This window comes from Schistocerca cancellata, chromosome 7 (genome assembly GCF_023864275.1).
Source record: "Schistocerca cancellata isolate TAMUIC-IGC-003103 chromosome 7, iqSchCanc2.1, whole genome shotgun sequence".
In the NCBI taxonomy this organism is placed as follows: Eukaryota; Metazoa; Arthropoda; class Insecta; order Orthoptera; family Acrididae; genus Schistocerca; species Schistocerca cancellata.
In genome coordinates this window covers 121625253-121629798 of record NC_064632.1, presented here as the reverse complement: position 1 = coordinate 121629798, position 4546 = coordinate 121625253, and the positions used below count along the sequence as shown (strand labels likewise).

Here is a 4546-nt window from a genome sequence, read left to right as displayed (position 1 = left end):
TCTTTCAGCATCCCTAGAGATGTCGGTCGATCACGATACACTTGCGACTTCATCACCAAACGACGCGCGCAAGAGATCTTTCACGCGTCTAGCAATATGGGGTGGAGCGCCATCATGCATAAACATCGTACGTTCCAGCAGGTGTTTATCAGCCAGGCTGGGGGTGATGCGATTCTGTAACATATCGGCGTACCTCTCACCCGTCACGGTAGCGGTTTCACTGTCCAGCGCCATCTGTCGGACATTTTGTGAACTTTGTTTTTCTTTTGGTTCTAATAAAACCCCATGTCATTCCAAGCATGTGTGTAAATTTTTACCTCTCTATTTACATTATTACGTGGTTTATTAAGTTTTCAAATTTATACTGACTTTTTGATCACCCTGTACTTCAGTTGCCAAAAACTGCCAGTTTAAAATGTGTTAATTTAAGAAAACTGTCTTATATTGCAGCTTTTACTCAACCTATGTTCGTTATTTGATGTTCGTGTTGGGGCTTAACAAATTAAGAAAATATTTTGACTTAACCACTTTCACAATGTCCGGTACATTGAAATCTTGTCACATTAAAACTTACACCGTTTGGAAGAGCAAGCTTTCATCTTCAGACACACCATCATAAGAATCAGAATACCAAACTGGCTAAAATCTGAAAATCGGTTCGTATATAGATATAGAAACACGCAAATTTCAAAAACATCAGACGTCTTTGTAGCCTGAAGTTTTTTTATGTTTATTGTTTGTGAATGCATTTATAGCTCTCTCTTAATTTTTACAACCTCGACCTCTGTTCCACCTACCTATGGCTAACATTTAAGGTTTTTTAGTTGTGCAGCTACAGCACATTACGCGGTCTCATACAACGCGACGAAACGAATTCTAACCGACCCTCTGAGACCTATTATTTGTCGGTTTTAATTCATGTGCAATTCGTGATGTAAGGTTCTTGAGTATCCTAAAAAAGACTAGGAGGATTATCAATTTAATGAAATGCAAATAACAGATAATTGCGTTGAAATACTTTTGGGACGTTAGAGATCTTTATATTTTCATGTCTAGATGAAGACGCTGGAATACGAAAAAATATGCAGTGAAAAACTTTCAGGTTTCGTTATGAAAACATTGATTGCAAACCAAGTGTCAGATTCATGAAACCTCTATACTATGGATTTCTGTTAGTTAAAATTTTTAGTGCTTAAATTAGAAGACATTTGAAATTCATAGTTATATTATATTTTGTATTTGTCAGTTTTAAGTTCATATGAGTCTGCTGTGATACCTGTCATGAATATTTATGTCTTTGATGTTAGCAGTTCAGTTTTTCTCCTCTTGTTTTCGCAATATTTCCAGTTGTATTTGTACGCACTGACCATGTTATCAGCAAAATGTATATATTCCAATATAGCCTGTGACTGGATGTGTTAATACAAGGTATTTCGTTTCTCATAGGCAAAACTGAAGAACTAAGGGTGTTGTACTATACTGCTGTCTGTGTCTGTTTTCAAATTATCACGCCTTTCCTTCGCAAATGATTACTTATGATTTTGTCTGTTGATCGCCTAATACAACTTTCAGTTGTTTTTTAGCGAGCGGTTCATGATCCTTGTTATCTTATATTTTCTCGAAATCGATATTTCAAGTGACGTAAGTCCAATTTAATGTATTGCACAAATCTGTTTCTCCTTTTTTTTAAAGAATTTATTTGGTGCTTGACTGTACTTTCCGGATTCACCCTGATATTAGCCGAGTTTGGGTTCTACGACGTATGAGGAAGCTGTGCATAGAATTTTGCAAGAGGGTGAATTTAGTGCGATTCCCTGATTTCTTGTGTAACTGGTATGTGCTTGCCATGGTCCCACCTGGAGATGTATTACATCTAGAATTTCTCTGAGGTTTTTTTACTCAGCTATTCTTCTGTGCTAGGTGGTTCTGATATGGATTCTACTGCCTACAACTGAAACGAGATTTTTTTTGGTTGTTTTTAGCAATTAACTGTCATAGAAAACTATGTGAGGATTTGAAACTTTAACTCCTACTGTGGCAGTTTTGTTTCCTGGGTCTTAGACATTATTTATTGCTTATTTAGGCGGACCAGATTAGTGCATTAAGGCATTCTCTTACCGCTGACCAGGAGCAACACACACCAAAGATATTCCAACACCGTCTCAATAATTATAGTAGAAATTATTATTATTGTTATTATACCTGACACTAATAATAATAATAATAATAGCAGTAGTAGTAAAGGGCATTTAGAATGATATAGATTGGTTTAGCACTTTTGAAGCCATGTTTAGTATCATTAGAAGCGGAATAGATAAAGAAAGAGGAGAAGATTGAAATGAAAGTGACAGTGACTGTAAGGAGAGAACAGAATATGAATAGAGAACTCTGCCATCAAGGTGCAGGTAAAAATTGTGGGTGCCAGGGGATTGATCAGAATGAGCTGCACAGAAAATGAGATGGCTGTCCACCTTCTAGGTGGACCATTAGCTATCTTTTAACGTTTGGAAAGAATCTAATTTCTCCGGTGTTTGGGGGAAGATTGTTCCAAAGTCAAACTCACAGAAAATGAGTTAGAAAATGTAACAATGGTACGTGCTGGTACAGAGTCTTCCTTTGTCGAAAAGGAATATTTCTGCTGTGCTGTTCAGATACTAGAGTAAGAACTGAAGACAAATAAGAGGGATGGCAATGATTGACATGCAGTGGCGGTTTGACATATTTCGTCGACACCATTTCGGACAGCATATATTGTTTCTCTTTAAATCTCCCTCTGTTTCTAGATGTTATTTATCAAGATTTTGTTTTCAAATTTTTCTTATGATGTCTTCCTGACATCATAGAGATTTTGCATTTTCTTCAGTAAATTGATGCAGGTCAAGTTTAGCCATGTCTGTTGTATTAACTGACGTTCTTCTTTGTCCACAGGTTATACGGTCTCCTTGCTTAAATATACTGCACTGTATTTTCTGCTATTAGTGTGTCCCGTTCATAGCTCTTACCTATTATGTGGATTTCATCTGTACATTCTATTACTAATTTTGTCATTATATTTAATTTATTTTACTTTGAAATTAAGATGTAATTTTTTTTTCGGTGCTATTTGCAAAGAGTGAGTTTCAGGAGAAATCACTGGGAACAGTACTTTTGATATAAGACACATACAACATAATAAATGCTCATGAGAGACTCACGACCGTTTTATAAATAATGAGAAATAACTTCAGTTACAAATATTCTCTCCGTTGAACATTTTTTTTTTAAACGCGGTGCTGGACGTAATGAAAGCAACTATGAATATTTTTCTTGAAAGACAGAAAAAATGTGTTTTCAAAACACCATGAAACCTAGCACGTATGTTACGGTAAAAAAGACAATTATGAACTTAAATATTGAAATGCTCATAACGTGAGCAGTTCATAGAAACATTACAGCGAAATTTCTATTGATTCTTTCTTGGCTCTACTACTGACATCATCTGAGGCTGATGGCGGAAGAATCGCCTTGAGCAACACGCATCTTATTTCGTGAAAGTTATATCGGTTTTATTACGTTGTAATCTGGTGGCCTTTTCGCTCTTTGCCGCTAATCGTAAGTCTCAGCCAGCTGTGTATGTACGCAGCACGCAGCGCTCCCGCATTTAAAATGCCGACACCAATTTCAAAAGTGTGCATATGCATCGACTTCATGCACAAAACACGATTTCTCTATTGAGATGAATGTCGATTAGGGTGACAACAGAACTGCGTTAAATACATGAAGTGTAGGTAGAGAACTGAGCTTCAAGTTGTCAGGATGGCCGAGCGGTCTAAGGCGCCAGACTCAAGGGATAACCTTGCCTGCGAAGAGCGGGTCTGAGCATTCTGGTCCTCGTCTGAGGGCGTGGGTTCGAATCCCACTTCTGACAAAATTTTAATTCCATGAGACTCACTCGAAACGTTCGCATTATTTCGTACACAACACCCAGAGTGCGAAACACTCGAGTTCAGCACTGTAAACTAAGAGTTAATAAACATGCACTGCCGCGTGGCAGGTCAATGGTCGTTTTGTAAAAGTTTTAAATTAGTATGTGTTTATATTATTATACATTTCTTCCTCTAGGATAGCGGTTAACTTGTATGTTACATGATTATTCATTTTTTTTTTGTTTCCTTCTTCGTTTTCTCTTCCCAAAAACTCTTCATTCTTTAGCAGTGTTCCCGTTTCCTTTGTCCATGTTTTGCTTATTTTCTTCCTCTCTTTTACTTAAAATTTCGTGTTCATAATTTTGTTTCCGAATTTGTCTGCTTGATTTATAATTTCAATACTGATCCCTGCTTGTCTTAGGTCTTCTTCTTTTTCTTGAAACCAATTGGTATTTTTTATTGAACTGTTTACTGCATTAAAAATGCTTTGGAGTCTATTGTTGTTTGTTCTATACATATGTCTGTAGAATGTTAATCGGAGTTTTCTGATCAGGTCTATGAGTCTGTCTGGGTATTCATATAATTTTTTGGTTGGTCTCTTCACCCATATGCCATCTCTGTGTATTACACACACTGTTCCT

At 36.7% G+C, this 4546-nt stretch overlaps 1 non-coding gene across 1 annotated transcript; it reads left to right on the top strand.

Moving 5' to 3' along the window:
• The first annotated feature begins 3789 nt into the window (after positions 1-3789).
• On the top strand, positions 3790-3907 carry Trnal-caa (transfer RNA leucine (anticodon CAA)). The gene is made up of 2 exons: positions 3790-3827; positions 3862-3907. It is a non-coding gene; the product is annotated as a tRNA-Leu (tRNA).
• Positions 3908-4546: the final 639 nt, after the last annotated feature.